The following is a 20,158-nucleotide window of genomic DNA, read 5'->3' on the forward strand; positions in this document are numbered from 1 at the left end:
GAAGAAAAAGCATAAAAGAAGATCAAAAAATGGGATGAGACGAAGAATTGCAAATCTTGTTTGGAATACATATTTCAGCACCCAACACATTTGTAACAATGTGATAAATAAGGAGATATGAACCATAAAAACTATAGGGGTTTAAATGGGGAGATCAACAAAAGATAACCTAAGTAGGAAAGATTTAGTGAGAGAGGTGGGGTTTGAACTGGGATGTGAGGAATGGGACAAAATGAGAAAACTTTTCAAGGCATGGAGGAGGAGGAGGGCTAGAATATCAACAAAAAGTTAAGGACCACATACCCAAGGTGCAACAGAGGGACAAAGATGATGGGTTTGTAGTCAGAGAGAAGGTTGTCTTGTCTAAAGTTGAGGCTTCTTGTCGGATCAGAGTAGAAAATAGGTTTGATGATGAGTTTAATCTGTTCTCGCATTACTATCAAGAAATACCTGAGATGGGGTAATTTATAAAGAAAAGAGGTTCATTTGCCTCATGGTTCAGGCTGTACAAGAAGCATGGTAGTTTCTGTTTTGGGGGAGGCCTCAGGGAGCTTTTACTCATGATGGAAGGCAAAGCCAGGGCAGGCGCATCTCACACCGTGGCAGCAGGAGCAAGAGGCAGAGGGGAGGTGCCACACACTTTAAACAACCAGATCTCAGGAGAACTCACTATCACCATGGCTACGCCAAAGGAGATGGTGTTAAACCATGAGAAACCACCCGATAGTCCAATCGCCTCCACCGGGCCCCACCTCCAACATTGGGGATTGTAATTTCACATGCTACTTGGGTGGGGACATAGATCCAAACTATATCAGATGGCATGAAAGACTAAATATGTCAGACAATTAAGGAGACGATTTTATTCCTGCTATTTCAATAAGAAGGACATTCATTAATGGGGTATGATTCAAAGATGAGAGGAAAAAAACAGGTTTTATACAACAAAGGCATCATTGAGGAAGCATAGAAGTGGGTCTTATTTCAGTATATGCAAGAATAGGGAAGTCTTTGCTGCTAGAACAAAAAAGGGTGAGGGGGTTCCATCATTGTTCCTCTTTTCAGGGAGCACAAGGCCCAGGTAAAGTTTAATACTGTTAATAGTATGGAGGTAGCTATATCACACAGGTCCTTAAGGCAGGCTGAGAATGTGAGAGCTGAAAGGGAGGCTGACAGAGGACCCACATAGGCTATATTGTGAATGAAATATTTTAAACAGGAAATGCATCCTATTCTGCATTTGGTTATGATATGTGGGACAGGGTAGGCTGGGCAGGTGAGAGACAGCACAGGTAGATTACACAAAAGACTGCTAGAAAATTTACATGTGAGGGATGAGGGGCTACAGAGAGGGCTTGGAGGCAGAGTAAAAATTGATAGAGGAGGGTCAGTTAGTAAGAAATATATTTGGCAAAGAAAAAAAGATGGTAATTAGTTTTTGAAAATAACCAAAAGCCTATTAAAGAAGGAACTAGGCAAAAATATAGTCTGGTAGGACATTTTCAATCTACTTTGAGATTCTGATGCTATGTAATGTTTAATAGGAAATAATTGGCAGTGATGGTGCTCATGTTATCAAAAATATGTGATCTAGTGAAATGCTCACCAGACTTAGAATCAGAAGACATGGACTTGCATTTTGCTCACACGTTGTGCAATCCTGGGAAAACCATTTCACCTCTCTGAGTGAGATTCTGTCACAAGAAAAAAGGGCTAATTTTTTTGTCAATAAGAAGAAATAATGTTTTAAAGTAACCTGCACAAGTGCTATGCAAATGTAAATATCTTATTTTACTTTACTTATTCACTTTTCACTTACTGCCAGAAAGAATTTAGGGCAACTTAGAAATTTATAAAGAACAGAATGCTAAAATAAATACAATAATCATGGTATCCTCTAGTTCTTGAACATTCACTATATGCAAGTCCTAGGTGCTTTATAGGCATTGTTCCCACAGTAATCTTCAGAAGCAGGTACTATTTTTATCACAATTTCCCAGATAAGAAAAATGAGACTTAGAGAAGAAATTGAAAAGGTCCATACAGCAATGGTAAAGCAGGAGTATAAACCCACATGTGTCCTGCTCCAAAAATTTCTCTCTTAAGAATATATTACATTGCCTTTCAGAAGTCAAATAGAAAAAATCAAAGTAAGGCAGTCATTCAAAGAAACTGGTGCCAGGTATGAAGTTATAGAAAATTTCACTACATAGAGTCCTATATACTTGTTATCAGCAAGGTATAAACTAGGCTCTGAATTTTACACAGGAAGAAAAATATGATCAGCAACACCATATACAGTGTCAAGATAAAGTCAAAGTGCTACAGAAAAATAGTTATTCTAATAACACTTGGAAGAAATATCTCCCAAGGGTTCTCACCATGTTCAGTATAATATACTTCTTTCTCAGCAATGGCTTCAACTTAAATACAATGAGGCCTATCAGATAATGTAATATTATTATCATTGTATATGTACCAGGATGTTAAAATTAGCTTTAACCAAGAACTACAGTAGCTGAGAATGTCGAAAGCTAGACTGCATATGCACACATATTCCACCACTTTGAAATCTCAGCTAGATCAGTTATATAGCTTGGCAGAATGAAGAACAGGAGGATTTTTGGAGTTGTGTCTTCAGAAGATCTGTTGTAATGCTGAGTCCCATCTCCACCCCAGGGGGATAGGTGGGTTGCTGGGTTGCTGGCAGGTGTTAAGGGAATGTCATCTTCTTTAACTTAAGCCTAGTGAGAAGTCAGTGTTTTGTGTAAACGGATACATGCTTATCCAGTTTTGTTCTTTGTCCTGGCTTTTTTTTTTTTTTGAGACAGAGTCTCACTCTGTTGCCCAGGCTGGAATGCAGTGGTGCAATCTCGGCTCACTGCAAGCTCCTCCTGCCTCAGTCTCCCAAGTAGCTGGGAATACAGGCACCCGCCACCATGCCCGGCTAATTTTTTGTATTTTTAGTAGAGACAGGGTTTCACCGTGTTAGCCAGGATGGTCTCCATCTCCTGACCTCGTGATCTGCCTGACTCGGCCTCCCAAAGTGCTGGGATTACAGGCGTGAGCCACCACGCCCAGCCTGTCCTGGCTTTTTCCCTCTGGCAATTTGATCTGGAGCCTAGGGAAGAGGAATTGTTTTTGTTCGACTTCACTGACATGACAGTTTGAAACAGAAATGATAGTGAAAGAGGATGAGAATAAAACCAGCCACTTCAAGGGATGGCATCCTGGGAGCCAAGGGCTCCAAAAGTCACCACCAGGAATTAAAGAGGAGAAGGGTACTGACATCCAGCCAAGGTAGCGTAAGCAGTTCTTGACCTGAAGGTCTATCTGGCCATCGCCAAGAGTCCAAGAAGAGAAAGATGTCATTGGTGATCTGGGAAACTAGCTCCCCTCCTGGACAGTCTCTCTCAGAATTGGGTGTCTGCTTCTTCCTTTCCAGGTTGCAGAACCATGTTCTTCATTCTTCCTTCACTTACTCAAACTAGCCATCCTCATTATTTTGGCTTTTCTAATGTTTGGTAATTGAATTGGTTGGCTGGTCTATCTCCATCAAAGTCTGCCTTACAGCAGAACCTTCTTATAGGGCCAAATGAGAACTAAGAGCTCTTATAAAGAAGCACTTTAACACTCATTAATTTTGTCTCTTAATTTTAAGTCTTCTGCTCCGTTTGCTGAGTTAGAATAGCCTGCCATTTGTGGAAGGTGCTGGCTCTCTATTATCAAGGGCCCTGGCTAGGCATCATGACAGAGCTTATTGTTAAATCCTTCACTTTGACTTAACGGAGCTTTTGTGCATACAACATGTGCCTGATATTTCAAAGAAACTCCCATTCTTTTTCTCCCTTAACCTAGAGATTTATCTGGACACTGAATATTCTGTCCACCTACTGATTTCTCTCTAGTCTTAATTTTTGCTGCTTATGAAAACAAAGGCCATCATTGTTCAAATGGCCCTACTCATTTCCTACAAGTCTTTGTTTCCTACAATTCACAGGAAATTAAGATTATTATGAAGGTAAATTTTCATTCCTACCCAGGGCCATCCACACAACAGTACTGAGGATTAACCTTCTAATACCATTGTTCTCCCTGTCTGAACATCAAGAATCTTTTTTTCCCCCTTCCCAGAAGTGGATGACCGAACTAAGCCATTGAAAAGAGCTCTGATGCGGTTAAAAAAACCTCTCCACAGGGCACCTGTGGGCAGCCCTCTGTTGCATGGTCAATGGGTTCTGGGTAGGTAGGTTTTCTTATAGCTCAGCCTGGGGCAGAAATTTCCAATTTTCTAACTTCTTAGTTTCTGTTTGTTCATATGAATGCTTTGTAAAACATGCCATTTATACAATGTTTTTAACTTTTCAAAAATGGCTAATTACACGATCACATGTTAGTATAATTCTTGTGGCATAGACAGGAGAAACCATCAAGATTGGAAGAGTCAGACCACAGAAGACTGTCTTGCCTACATTTACACAACTTATAAAGAGAGTGCGGATAAGAATTTATTATCTAGCCATCTGGCCTACCTGAGTTGATAACCCTATCTCTATCTCCTGCTGCAACCACAAAAAGTGAAATAAACATTTTATAAGAAATAGGTTTTTCATTTTTGGTCCAGAAATGCGGGAAACATCAAAATGGTTGGTGATTTGTCTTTTCTTAGATTTTAGTTGACAACTGAAAGGATTTCTGTAGTTTTCACTAGTAGTTAGAAAAATGTGCACATTTTCTGTGATTTATAAGAGGATGGAGGAAAGTGTGCATTCAGATCATTGCTGATCTTTCAAGCAATAACAGCCTATAAATTCAATTTGCCATTTTCAAGCACAAATTTTAAGTGCTTCTATATTCTCATCTTTGCATTTCTGATTACCATTTGATTTTGCATTTTGTGTTTATTGGGTGTTTGGATATATGACATCTAATTCCTCCCTGGTTGCTTCTCTTATTTTAATATGGTCCTCTATCAAGATCTTTTTGACCAAAATGCTGTCGTTTGATAGTAGCTGGTCAGTTTTCCAATTTGAGGCTTTAATAGCATAAACCCAGGGGTTGTGACCAATCCCGTTATGGTAGCTGTTTATGGTTTATCGTTAGAGGGTCTAACGCTAATTTAATGCATCTAATTCATCTATTTGTTGAAAGTTTCATGATAGAAAAATTTCTTAATTTCTATGATTTAACTCTAAGAATTCTTTGGGAATTAATGTCAAATACAGCCTTTTCTTTGTTCCTTGACCTTATGATGAGTGAACTACTTTCCCGTTACTGACCCTCTTCTCTATAATTAATTATTACTTTTATATCTGGCTCTTCTAAGTCTCTTCTAATATGGATCTTACTTGGGCTGGTATATAGCTAGAAACATATGGTTTCCTCACCTTATCCTTTTTGTAAATTGTGTTTGGGGGTTATTGCTTGTAACTATTAGTTATTAAAATAAAAACACAATCACATCCTCAAAACAGATATTTCATCACACATTTAAAAAGACACACAAATTAAAACAAGAGTTAAAAATGTAGACTAGGTATAGTCTAATAATTTATTAATTTTCCACTGTTTTTATTAATTACTGCTAAATTTAATTTTAATCTTCTTTATGCTGACTTAAAGAGAATATTTACATTTCTTTAAGTAATTAAAAATAAATGTTCATTGGAGTTCCCATGTGCTTGCTACAGCATAGCTAGCTCAAGCCTATTTTACCTCAAAAAAAGTTACACCCTCATCTTTAACTACCTGCTTTTAAAATTATCAAAAAGAAAACATTAGGTTCCTTTTCAACGCTCTCAATTTCTTAAGACACCTACTTCCCATTTTGCCTCCTCCGCATCATTGTCAGCTCACCAAGAAAAATCCCTGCTCACTCTTCCCAGCTCCCCAACCTCAGTGTGCTCTCTCCTTGTGAGTGGTGACAAACACAAACAGAGCTTTGAAGACACAGGCTCTGGTTCTCTCTGGAATGAGACTCTGCTATGATGACATTTTCCCAATTTCGCTTCTCTTTGTTCTTGGAACTAAAGGTACACATTTATTATGTAGCCTGAATTATGTGATTGATCAGTGTAGACAAGAATCACCAAGGAGACTGATTAAAAACCAGGATTAGATGGCTGACTCCCAGAAATACTGAGCTGGGAGCTCCTGCGCGAGAACCAAAAGGTTCCCTTGTAAACAACCGGTCATGTAATTCATGTGCAGGTGTTTGGATGAATCATTTAGAAACACTGCTTTATGGTTCCCGGTTTTACAGCCTGATTCTTATTTGCTACTGCTGTGGTTTGAATATATGTGTCCCTCTAAAATTAATGTTAGGACTTAATCCTTAAGGTGAAGGTATTAAGAGGTGGAGCCTTTGGAAGGTGATTAGGTAGAGAGGGCTCAGCCCTCAAAAATTGAACTAGTGACCTTACCAAAGGGCTTAAGGAGGCTTTAACTTCTTCAGTCTTTTCTGCCATGTGAGAATATCACATGAAGATGCCCTCACCAGACACCAAACCTGCTGGAACCATAAGCTTGAACTTCCCCATCCAACTGTGAAAGTAACATTTTTATTTTTATTTTTAAAAGTTTTAGGCTCAGGGGTACATGTGCAGGTTTGTTATACAGGTGAATTGTGTGTCATGGGGATTTGATGTACAGATGATTTCATCACCCAGGTGATGAGCATAGTACCTGATAGGTAGTTTTTCAGTCCTCACCCTCCTCCCACCCTCCACCTACAAGCAGGCCCCACTCTCTGTTGTTCCCTTCTTTGTGTCAATATGTTCTCAATGTTTAGCTCCCACTTATAAGTGAGAACATATGGTATTTGGTTTTCTGTTCTCGTGTTAGTTTGCTTAGGATAATGGTCTCCGGCGTCATTCATGTTGCTGCAAGGGACATGATCTCATTGTTTTTTATGGTTGTGTAGTATTTCATGGTGTATGTGTCCCACATTTTCTTCATCCAGTCTACCGCTGATGGGCATTGAGGTTGATTCCATGTCTTTGCTATTGTGAAGAGTGCTGTGATGAACATATGAGTGTGTGTGTCTTTTTGGTAGAATGATGTCTATTTCTATGCGTATATACCCAATAATGGGATTGCTGGGTCAAGTGGTAGTTCTGAGTTCTTTGAGAAATCACCAAACTGCCTTCCACAATGGCTGAACTAATTTACATTCCCACTAGCAGTGTATAAGCATTTCCTTTTCTCTCCAGCCTCACCAGCATCTGTTATTTTTTTGACTTTTTGATAATAGCAATTCTGACTGGTGAGAGATGGTATCTCATTGTGGTTTTGATTTGCATTTCTCTAATGATTAGTGATGCTGAGCATTTTTTATATGCTTCTTGGCCACATGTATGTCTTTTTTGAAAATTTATATTGTTTATACATGTTTTAAAAGATCATTCTGGCTGCTGTGTGGATTGAATAGAAGGTAGCAAGAAGGGGAAGTTAGAAGATGTAAGATGAAGTCTGCTTAGACTTGGATGACAATGATGGAGTTGAAAGGTAAATGAATCCAAACTGTGTTGTGAAGGTAACGCATAGGACTGGCCAGTAGAGTGGATGTGTACTGTGACAGGACAGAGGAGAATAGCATTTGCAATTTTTGATCTCAGCACAAAGTGAATTATGGTGCCATTTAGTGAGATAGTCCGAGTAGGGAAGTGCAGGCAGGAAGAGAAATATTTAAGAGTTCTTAAATGTGTTGTTTGAGCTTCCTATGAGGCATCCATATGCCAAGAAGGTAATTGGGTGTATGAGCATAGCATTTAGGGGAGAGGCCAATAGTAAGATTATAAATTTGGGAGTCTTCAACATATAAATTATATTTAAAATTATTGAACAGGATAAAAATCACCAAAGGAAAGAATGTAGATTAGAAGGAAATAAACATTTTAAACACTATTATTTAATTCATTGAAATTAAAAGAAACATTTTAAATCACAGTGTTTGAGAATGAACCTTAGAAAATAATTCTGATGGTATGAATACTATACGTTCTCAAAATATTATACTAAGAAACATAAAATAGAGAATATTAACCTCCTGGGACCATAGGTGAGTACTCAACAAAGAGCACAATGGAAGACTAGATAAATAAGGAAGTTCTCCTTTACATTTAATGAGATTCTGCCCTGACTTTTATTTACTAAACAGGAACAAGGAACTTATGAAAATATCCAATTTCCCAGAAATCTGACCTTCCATTTTCATTGAGATATCCATGGACTAATGTAATATCATGAAGTTATTCTATTAAATGTGTTACTATAAAATGTGACATATTTTACTTATAAGAAAATGGACATGCAAGTCACAGAATAGGGAGGCAGAATGGCTAATAATAAACATCTGAAAAGATACTCAGCTTCATTTGTAATCAACAAGCTACACATTAAAATGACATTTTGATACCTTATACCCATTAATTCAAAATGAATTTTAAAAATGCTTATACTGCTATTCACTAGCAACCACGGGAAAAACACAACTAGCATATAGTATTGGTGGAGTAAATCTGGTATAACATTAGTGAGAGCAAATTAGCAGCATCTATTAAAGTTGAAAATGTGTGAACCCTACCATCCACCAATTCCACCTTTGGACACATTCCCTGAAGGAAATTTTACCCATGTGCACAGGAGAAATACAAAAGGGTATTCAATGCAGCATTACTCACAATAATGAATAATTGGGAAAATTATCCTAAAAACTACTGTACTTAGAATAGATACATAAAATATGGCATATTCACACTATAGAAATGATGAAACTGTTGAAGAGACTGAGATATGCATATATCTTACCAACATGCACAGATCTGAAAAATATCACTTCGAATGAAAAAAATCAGATTTCAGAGGGAGATATACAGTTTAACATTTATGTATTATTTTTGATACACTAAAAATCACTATATTTCTTGTAGATATCCATATAAATGTAAAACTACATAACAATGAACTTGGAAAGATGCACACCAGAGTTACCATAGCAGATACTTTTCTGTGAAGAAAGGTGTGGGAAAGAAAGTGCACTTAAATTCATTTTATTCATTTACAGCATTAAGGAACACACATTAAGTTACTAAAAATTGTACATGCAGGGATGTTAATTACATGTGTCTCTGATATACTATGCTTGATACTTTTCTATATTTTTTGTTTCTCAAATACACCACTCAAACAAAACCATCCAAACGAAAATGGGCATTTCTACTAGTAAAAACACAACAGTTATAATTGTTGAAGAAAACTTACAGGCAATTAAAATTGGGTTATTTTGGGGCCTCATGCTTAAGGAATAGAGTTCTAAAGTAAAATTAGCTTCATCAATTTCCCATTCCTATTTGTTTTACAATTCAAGACCCCTCAAACCCAGCATGTATCTACTGAAAAGGATTATCTGATTATAAAAAGGATTCCCTTTTATCTTAAAGTATTTAATATTTACCTTTCTTGTGGTTGAGAACATTGACCTATATAGTTTTGGCATTTATCAGATATATTAATACCAAAAAAAGGGAGAGAACCCAACACAAGCTAGTAACTCTGGTACAAAGGAGTCACGAGATCCCAGATATTTCAAGATATTTTTTGGTGCTTATAGAGGCTTTATGCTAAAAGTTTCCAAAAGTCTCCAGGAAGAAGATATAATGACTAGATTAAATGCTTCCAAAGGCTGAATAAATTATGAGAGAGGCTTACATATGTTAAAAAAATTTCCATTTTATGTCTCAATAGAAAATTATGAGGATCAATAAATTTAAACAGTCACTAAATGATTTACTTGTGTGTGGGATTGTTTCATGTCCAAAAGCAAACAGCAAATCCAAATGATGTCTAACCTTCCACCCAGGTTTTCAGTTTGGGAAAGACCTTGCTTCAACCTGCCCACCTCAACTGCTCTGACCTGAAAGCACAAATAGATCATGTTGGTACCAACACCATCCATCAAAAAGCCAGTTGGCTTCTATGGGAAATTACCCTGGTTTTATCCAGAAGAGAGTGTATGTATGTGTATACATACATACATACATACACACACATATATGTGTGTGTTTGTGTGTGTGTGTGTGTGTGTCATAGAGAAAAAGTATTGCAGAGGAAGAAATTGTCACAGTTCTGATTACTGCCAACTATAAAGCCTAATTCAACTGTGGCTTGCCTGGCAGTGATGATTCTTGGATAATTACAAGTGGCCATTTGTAAGATTAGAGGAAAAAGACAGTTCCAACCATGAGACATGGCTTTATATGCAGTTTGCTTGTTTGCACAAGCAGAAGGAACTGGTAGTTCCTTGGTTCTAACTCATGATAACATTGATCAGGGGAAAGGATGTACAGCTTCCTTTTATCTAAATCTGTCTATCTTCCAAGCACACTGGTGTGCTCCTCAAACACCACAAAACCAGGGCTTTCCAGATTGCCCATCTGAGTATGAAGTGGCTCTCAAGCACAAGGGCTCTGAATTTCTTTTGTTTCCAAAACCACTGAAAAAAGGAAGGGTAAAATATTGTCAGATCAAGTCCTCAAATTAACCATTGCAGAGTCACTATCACAATCACGTCTAGCTTTAACTTCCTTAGTTTGTAATGGTGAGAAAATTACCCAAACTTTCCCTATTCCCAACTCTTAGCAGACTAATGAAAAGTCAGAACTGTGACTCGCCCTTTGCCATTGCTGATAACCTGGCAGCCTTGCGTGTGTATTTGTGTGCATATATGTGTGTATGAGTGAATACGTGCATATGTACATGTATGTGTGTATGTGTGCATATGTTTGTGTATGCCAGTATGCATAGGTTTGCACATGTATCTACAGGTAGATATGTTTGTGTGTATGTGTGTATGTTTAAAGGGAAAGTGTTGCTAATCTGGAAGTGTAAAGTTGCAAGTATCTTCTTTTCTACTTTTCTGACATTATGAGCTGAAGGCTCACACCAGGGGGCTTCTTGATAGACGATAGTTGTGGCTGTCTTCCCATCACCACAAAGGCCTGCTGGCAGAACACCTTTTACCACACTATGCTTGCTGAGGTGCTCTTGACCAGGGGAAATTGGTTTGTGTGCTGGCAAACATAAAGAAGCCATGACTCAGGAAGCTAAATGCTGGAGAAATTGGAATCAGTGTTTGTGTAATGCTTTACAGTTCACCAATGTCTTTCCATGTACATTAATCCATTTGCTCTTCAAAACAACTCTGTGCCTACTTGTAGGAATAATTATAATACTCCTTTTATGTAAGATGAAACCGAGGTCTATAGGGAAGTTCCCCATAGTGAGTTAGAGGCAGAGTGAAAGAACAAACTTTAGGTTAAATAACATTCCAGCCCAGTGTGACACTCAAATAATATGCAAACCCCCCATGATGCCAGAGGGACCACAGGATTGAAGTGATTCAATATCAACAGCCAGCCTCCTTCAAGTAGATCTTATATTGTGTGCATTTATGGATGGGTGAAGACCTTATCACAAAGTTCATTTAGAGATTTAGTTTTAAAATAAAAATACAATAAAAATGTGATCGGTGTTGGAAACCCAACACTCTCTCAAATTGTAGAAGGTGGGGTCTGGACCTTCAAAATAGGCAGAGTTTAAGAAGTACTTGGCCATGCAAGTTGACCCATGTAGCAGAGCACAGGACAAAATCTGGCTTTGGGACTTCAGGGATAGGAATGCATCACAGAGGATAGGAATGGGCATATACTATAGTGGCAAACAACCTCAACATCCCAGTGGCTCCCCAAAACAGAGGCTCATTTCTCATTCATGCTACGTCTCCACCATGTTGGCTGTGGCACTGTTCCAGGTAATCCTTCATGTAACCCAAGCTGCTAGGCAGCTATGATCTGAAACATTATGGGTCTCATGGAGGAGGGCTGAAGATGAGATTAGTCTGCTCTTACAGCTTCTTCCTAGAAACGACATATGGCACTTTTCTCACAGGTCCCTTGCCCAGGGGAAGGCACACAGTAATGCCTACCATCAGAAGCAGGAAATAAACCTCCCGCAGGAAAGAGCAGAGAATATTTACGAAAATTAATATAAAGATTTGCTATAGAATTATGTTTTTTCCACACTTTCCTTCTCTTGTCTTATCACTTACATATACTTATATAGCAGTGTTTTTAAAGACCTTAAGAAGAGATGGAAAATCAAGGGATGAAGAGAATCCATTCATTTGCCCACGAGTAAGCCTTTCTTTTCTTTTTTTTTTTTTTTTTAAGCCTTTCTTATGGCAGAGCCATCTGCCAGGCAATAGTCTTCCTAGTGTGGTGTCCTCCAAAGGAGTAGACACCCCTCAAATCTGAGGCTGAAAGGAGGCCTCATCACATGTTTTATTTGAGGACTCAGACTAGAGACTAATGTTCCTGCCTGTGTGCCAACCAAGACTTTTCAGACAGACAGAAACTAGCATTCATGGGATGCCTGTGGCCTATGCTTCACTTGTTTTACATTTATTTCATTTACTTCTCACACCAGCCAATAGGGGTAGCTCTTATTATCCTGTTTATATAGACAAGCCAAACATTTTATGCAACTTATTCAAGGCCACAAGGCAGTGAGTGCTACAGCTATCATTTGAACTTAAGGTTACCAAAAGCAAAAGCCATGCTTTCTACATTACCCCACATTTTAACTTAAAATAACAATAGAAAATCTTTTCCCTATAAATAATGGTGTCAGAAAGGAGACCCTGCATCCTCTTTGAGTGACATTTCTACCTACGGACCAAAAAGTATTCTTATCTCTAATCTAAAATAAAGCTCTTTTCTATTGCTCTCAGCTTAGCAAAAATGAAGCACATTTTCTTATTACCTTTGATACAATCCTCTGAGGATGCATTTAAAATTCTCTAAAAAGATAAGAAAAGAACATATTTAGGGGCACCGTACTCAAAGCTGAAGGAAATGTAAATGATAGGTTATGACACACGTATAGACCTTACTATAAATTTGGCAACTTGTAGACCTTACTATAAATGTGGCAAAGAGACTTCTAAAAGCTTTCCCCTGCTCCCTGCCTCCCTCAGTCAAGGAAAATATATTATTTTCTTCTAACCCTCTAAGCAGAATTCTTCATTACATGAGCTTCCTAGCATTAGCCATTGCCAGGGGGCCAAATACAGTAAATGGATCAATGGCCTGATGCTATTAAGCAGCTCCTACAAAGAAAAGAAATAGCCCACAGAGTCTCCTTGGCAATCAGACATCAATACTGGACACCCTCCAAGAAGGGCTCCTGAGCAGAGTGCCTACACACAGTCCTGATAAATAAAGCACTAAACAAGAATGAGTGTATCCACTCAGCAAACAATGAACAGGCCTGAGTCATTCATACCCATGTCAAAGGAACCAAAGTATGAAATGCTTTCTAAATGGAAGTTTTAATCAGCTTCAGCTAATCTTGCCACACCCTCATGCATGATTGACTGCTAGGCTGTGCTTCAGAGTCAGTGCCAGACTCAAACTAGGCAGTATGCAGTACCTACTTTGACAGCACTGAATAGTAGTAGTAGTAATAAAAATGGTAATAACAATAGTAATAATTAATAATCATCATTTCTAAGTGTTGCATATGTATTAACTTAATTCTCACAACAACCCTATGGCATAGATATTATTATTATCTCTACTTTAAAGAAATAAATAGAGGCACAGAGATGTTAAGTAACTTGCCCAAGATTCCATAGCTGGTCATAGTAGAGCCAGAAGTTGGGTCTAAAGTATGCTTTTACAAACACCCTTCTATATTGTCTCTGAAAGGGTGGTTGAGTTGCCCTTCCTGGGAGAAAGGAGGAAGCTTAGGCCAGTGGTTCTCTATCACTTGGCTACAGAATTTGGGTAGAAGTAGAAGTGTGGGGGCAAGTTCATGCCGAGATCTGCCAACAGTATATATGTCAATCACCTTTTTTAGACAGATTAAAAAACCTCACACATCTATAACTTGTATTTTACACTATATGTAGACGCCGTTGTGATTTCTAAAATAGAAATTTATTGCATTCAACTCATATTTTTGTCTGCAAACCTCTTGAAAGCAAAGACGGTTTATTCAGCATCATGCACCTAATACATGCATGTAAAATATAAATTTTGGAGGATGAATATGTCATTTTAAAAATGAAAGGGGGAACTAAATATTCCAGTGTTCAGAAGAATTAATATTTAGTTTAAAAAGAGGTTCTAATAAGTCAAAAAAATTGTAGAACACCAACTAAGACATCTAACTTTGGTTTGGGCTAAATCTTTGTCAATCATATGCAGCTAAATCAGATGACATTTGGTGTATGTACTGATGGCGTGGTCCTAGTCTTGCATGTGAAGTATAAGAAGAACAGCTCTTCATATGTTTGCAAGGCATAAATAGCCTTTTCTCTTCATATGAAAGCCATAGAGCTCACGGTAAAATGTTAGATACCCAATGAACATAAGAACATATTAATTGCTGACCTTGGCATTCCTGCTCCATATAGCGCTGATACCAGTCTCTGTTAGAGCTCCCTTACTTGAAAAATGGAGGTGCTATCCGCGTTTGAGTAGAAATTTAAGTCACTTTTTTATGAGACAAGTTACACAATGAACTGTGAATGGGGTACATGCACCTTTGGAATGAAATATGACTTTCAAGATCTATTTAATCAAGTAAGCTCAGTTCCCAATATGTCAACTTGAAATAGACCCTAATGCAGACTCCTCAGCCTAAAATTTACACAGATTTTCTTCCGCCTGCCTGTCTTGTCTATTTTCTCCCTAAGTACAGTTATCACAGGTGGGAATGACATCAGTACAAACTTGACATCCTCATATTAAGACAGCAAAGTGCTTAGGGAAAAACCACATACAACAGTATCAGTAAATAGATCAAAGAGGAAATATTTCAAGAATCTCCTTGTCAAGCAGTAAGTCATTACTTGAGTCAGAATTAGTTAAAACACTACAGTGCCTCCTTCTAATATACATTTGGTCACCTTCAGCTCAGGGTGCAAGTGCTCTGACACTCAACTCAGAGGCAAGGAGACATGCTGGAGCCTGTGAATTAACACTGAACTGGGAACTGTCATTGGGAAAACGACAGCCAGCCTTCAGCAAGGAACTTGAACACTTATCCTTGTGTTAGAGTTCCCACAGTTTTCAGGCAAAACAGGAAATACAAGTCGGCGGCTTTATTCCCTAGCTTTTTTTTTCCCCCTTAATTTAAAAATGGACCACCTGCTGGGCATGGTGGCTCACACCTGTAATCCCCGCACTGTGGGAGGCCAAAGCAGGCGGATCACGAGGTCAAGAATTCGAGACCAGCCTGACCAACATGGTAAAATCCTGTCTCTACTAAAAATACAAAAATTAGCCGGGTGTGGTAGTGTGTGCCTGTAATCCCAGCTACTCAGGAGGCTGAGGGAGGAGAATTGCTTGAACTTGGGAGGTGGAGGTTCCAGTGAGCTGAGATCACGCCAGCCTGGGTGACAGAGCAAGACTCTGTCTCAAAAAAAAAAAAAAAGGACCACCACACTCCAAAAAATGTTAAGATGTGTAATATGTACTTACCACTAATAATATTTAGCAGTTTTGGGGGTAAGATTTTTCCCTGAAGAAAATACTTACAAACACAATTTAAATTATGGGTATCATTGAGTCTGCAGGGCAGATTTTTTCTTTCATTTTTAATGCTATGCTTATTTTAAAAAGCCTAGATAAAGTCACGATGAAAATTCAGTCACTCTGTTTTGAAATTGAGGTTATTCCTTATCCTTTTACAAGAGAAGAGTATTTAATTTTAAAATTTCATTTTAAATTAAGAGAACGTCATTATGGTAAGAAGTTACCTGCAATACATACATAAGAAACAAGTCTACTTAGCATTAAATAACTTATTTTGTTATTATGAAAGTAAAGCAATTGTCAAAAGGAGCTTGACTCATCCACTGCCTCTAAGGATAGCAGTAACATGCTCTCAAGGCAGAGAAACACCTGCCAAAAAATCATACTGATGCTTCCAAAGATATAAGTAACAATACTGTCCTCTAAAATGTTTCTTCTGGCTCTTTCTAAGATACTTCCCACTAACAGTTTCCAAATTGCTTCTCCTAGTATCTCAAAATGCCAGCTACACTGTAGGAACACTACAGGGTACTTGGAGGACATTAATGTGTAAAATGAGGGCACAAATTGATAAAGAGTTTATAATTCAGATATTTTTAAGTAGCTATTTCCTAAAATTTATTTTATTTTAGGAAATAGTTGCCTTACCTTGAAAGATTTAAGATATATCAAGACTGTTTGAACAAGTTTGGTCACTTGGTCCCTTCCTTGGTAAATGCAGTAACTGTGGAGCAAAGGAAAGGAGACGGAAGGAAGAGGGGAAAGGGAGAATGAGAAGGAGAGGGAAAGATTGAGACTGAGTTTAATCTCCTTCAGGGTAACTAGAACTAACACATAAAACTTTAGATCCGTGAACAGAAGCCACTTTATACCATTGAGACTGGGAAACAGACAGGAGGATTCATGCGTGAGGATTGAAGCAGATACGTAGTAAGGAGCAGGGCTGAGAATGGGTTTAGAGAATTTCCTTGTTTTCCACAGTACCCCAGGCAGCGATTCCCCTCTGGAAGCCCAGTTGGGATGCCGTATGTACTTCCAAAAGTTTCATTTTCCACTTAAGTTAGTTTGGCTTTATTTTACTTTCAACAAGAGACGTTAAGCAATGAGACGTTAATCATCAACAAGAGACGTTAATCATCACCATCACAACTGGAAGAGAGAGACACCAGGAAAGTATCTTGCTTCTAAATACCCAATGGCCAGAACAGATTCTCATCTCTCTCCTGTTGTCCACTACTGGTTGGTCACCCTTGGTATTGTAAAGAAAAACAGCTTTCTTCTTATTTTCATCATTATTAGCATTTCCCCACTATCTTAAGTAATCTCTGTTCACATAATTCTTTCTTAAACTTTTATTTTAGGTTCAGGAGTACAGGTTAAGGTTTATTACTAGGTAAATTGTGTGTCACTGGGATCTGGTGTACAGATTATTTTGCCACCCATGTAATAAGCATAGTATTTGATAGGTAATTTTTTGATCCTCACCCTCCTCTACCCTCAAGTAGATCCTGGGGTCTGTTGTTCCATGTGGTACAGAAATATGTACCACATTTTCTTTATCCAGTCTACTGCTTATGGCATTTATGTTTATTCCACATCTTTGCTATTGTGAAGAGTGCTGCGATGAACACATGCATGCATGCATGCATCTTTACAGTAGAACAATTCCTATCCCTTTGGGTATATACCCAATAATGGAATTGCTGGGTCAATTGGTAATTCCACTTTAAGTTCTTTGAAAAATCACCAAACTGCCTGCCACAATGGCTGGAATAATTTATATTCCCACCAGCAATGTATAAGTGTACCTTTTTCTTTGCAACCTTGCCAGTATCTGTTATTTTTCTATGTTTTAATACTAGCCATTCTGACTGGTGTGAGACAGTATCTCATTGTGGTTTGATTTGCATTTCTCTAGTGATTTGTGATGTTAAGTATTGTTTCATATGCTTTTTGCCCACATGTATGTATGTCTTCTTTTGTAAAGTGTCTGTTCGTGTCCTTTGCCCACTTTATAGAGGGGTTCTTTTTGGGTGTTGATTTAAGTTTTTATGGATTCTGGATATTAGACCTTTGTCAGATGCATAGTTTGAAAATGTTTTCTCCCATTCTGTAGGTTGCCTGTTTACTCTGTTGATAGTTTCTTTTGCTGTACAGAAACTCTTTTGTTTAACTAGATACCATTTGTCAATTATTTTTGTTGCAATTGCTTTTGGAGGCTTTGTCATGAAATCTTTGCCAGGCCCTAGGTCTAGAATGGTATTTTCTAGGTTATTTTTCAGTGTTTGCAAAGTTTTATCCTTTACATTTAAGTCTAATCCATCTTGAGTTGATTTTTGTATATGATGTAAAGAAGGGGTCCAGTTTCAATCCTCTGCATATGGCTAGCCAGTTATCCTAGCACCATTTACTGAAGAGAAAGCTCTTTTCCCATTGCTTGTTTTAGTCAACTTAGTTGAAGATCAAATGGGTATAGGTGTGCAGCATTATTTCTGGGCTTGCTGTTCCATAGGTCTATGAGTCTGTTTTTGGACATGCTGTTTTGGTTACTATAGCCTTGTAGTCCAGTTTGAAGTTAGGTAACATGATGCCTACAGCTTTGTTCTTTTTGCTTGGAATTCTCTTGGCCATTTGAAATTTTTTTTTTGCATCAATGTTCATCAGACATACTGGCCTAAAGTTTTCTTTATTTGTTGGGTCTCTGCCAGGTTTTGGTATCAGGATGATGCTGACTTCATAAAATGAGTTAGGGAGGATTTCCTCCTTTCCAATTGTTTGGAATAGTTTCAGAAGGAATGTTACCAGCTCCTCTTTGTACCTCTCATAGAATTCAGTTGTGAATCTGTCTTGTCCTCGGCTTTCTTTGGTTGGTAGGCTATTAATTACTGCCTCAATTTCAGAACTTGTTATTAATCTATTCAGGAATTAGACCTCTTCCTCATTTGGTCTGGGGAGGGTGTATATATCCAGAAATTTATCATTTTCCTCTAAATTTTCTAGTTTATTTGTGTAAAGGTGTTTATAGTATTCTCTAATAGTAGTTTGTATTTCTGTGGCATCAGCGGTGATATCCCCTTTCTCATTTTTATTGTGTCTATTTGATCCTTCTTTATTAGTCTAGCTAGTGGTCTCTTTAGTTTAATTTTTTCAAAACACCGGCTCCTGGATTCATCGATTTTTGGAGGGTTTTTCGTGTCTCTGAAAATCCTCAATAAAGTACTGGCAAACTGAATCCAGCAGTACATCAAAAACTTACCCGCCACGATAAAGTCAGCCTTATTCCTGGGAGGCAAGGCTGGTTAAACATACCCAAATCAATACACTTAATCTATCACGTAAACAGAACCAAAGACAAAAACCACATGATTATCGCAATAGATGTAGAAAAGGCCTTCAATAAAACTCAACATCGCTTCATGTTGAAAAAACCTCTCAATAAACTAGGTATTGATGGAACATATGTCAAAATAATAAGAGCTATTTTTGAGAAACCCACGGCCAATATCATATTGAATGGTCAAAAGCTGGAGGCATTCCCTTTGAAAACTGGCACAAGACAAGGATGCCCTCTCTCACCATTCCTATTCAACATAGTGTTGGAAGTTCTGGTCAGAGCAATCAAACAAGAGAAAGAAAGAAAGGATATTCACATAGGAAGACAGGAAGTCAAATTGTCTCTGTTTGCAGACAACATGATTCTATATTTAGAAAACCCCATCATCTCAGCCCCCAAACCCCTTAAACTGTAAGCAACTTCAGCAAGGTCTCGGGGTACACAATCAATGTGCAAAAAGCACAAGCATTCCTTTACACCAACAATAGACAAGTAGAGAGATTATGAATGAACTCCCATTCACAAAAAGAATAAAATACTTAGAAATACAGCTAACAAGGGATGTGAAGGACCTCTTCAAGGAGGACTACAAACCACTGCTCAAGGAAATAAGAGAGGATACAAACAAATGGAAAAACATTTCATCCTCATGGATAGGAGGAATCAATATTGTGAAAATGGCCACAATGCCCAAAGTAATTTATAGATTCAATGCTATTCCCATCAAACTACCACTGACATTCTTCACAGAATTAGAAAAACATACTTTAAATTGCATATGGAATCAAAGAATACAAGCCAAGAGAATACTGCGCAAAAGAAAGCTGGAGGCATGACCCTACCTGACTTCAAACTATACTGTAAGGCTACAGTGACCAAAACAGCATGGAACTGGTGTGAAAATAGACATACAGCTCAATGGAACAGAACAGAGAACTCAGAAGTAACACACATGTCTACAACCAACTGATCTTTGAAAAACCTGACAGAAAACAAGCAATGGGGAAAGGATCTCCTATGCAAGTAAAAGGTGCTGGGAAAACTGGCTAGCCATATGCAGAAATCGGAAGCTGGACCCCTTCTTTACACCTTATACAAAAATTAACTCGAGATGGATTAAAGGCTTAAATGTAAAACCCAAAACCATAAAAACCCTAGAAGAAAACCTAGGCAGTACTATTCAGGACATAGGCATAGGCAAAGACTTCTTCACAAAAATGCCAAA

Source organism: Symphalangus syndactylus, chromosome 15 (genome assembly GCF_028878055.3).
Source record: "Symphalangus syndactylus isolate Jambi chromosome 15, NHGRI_mSymSyn1-v2.1_pri, whole genome shotgun sequence".
Lineage (NCBI taxonomy): Eukaryota > Metazoa > Chordata > Mammalia > Primates > Hylobatidae > Symphalangus > Symphalangus syndactylus.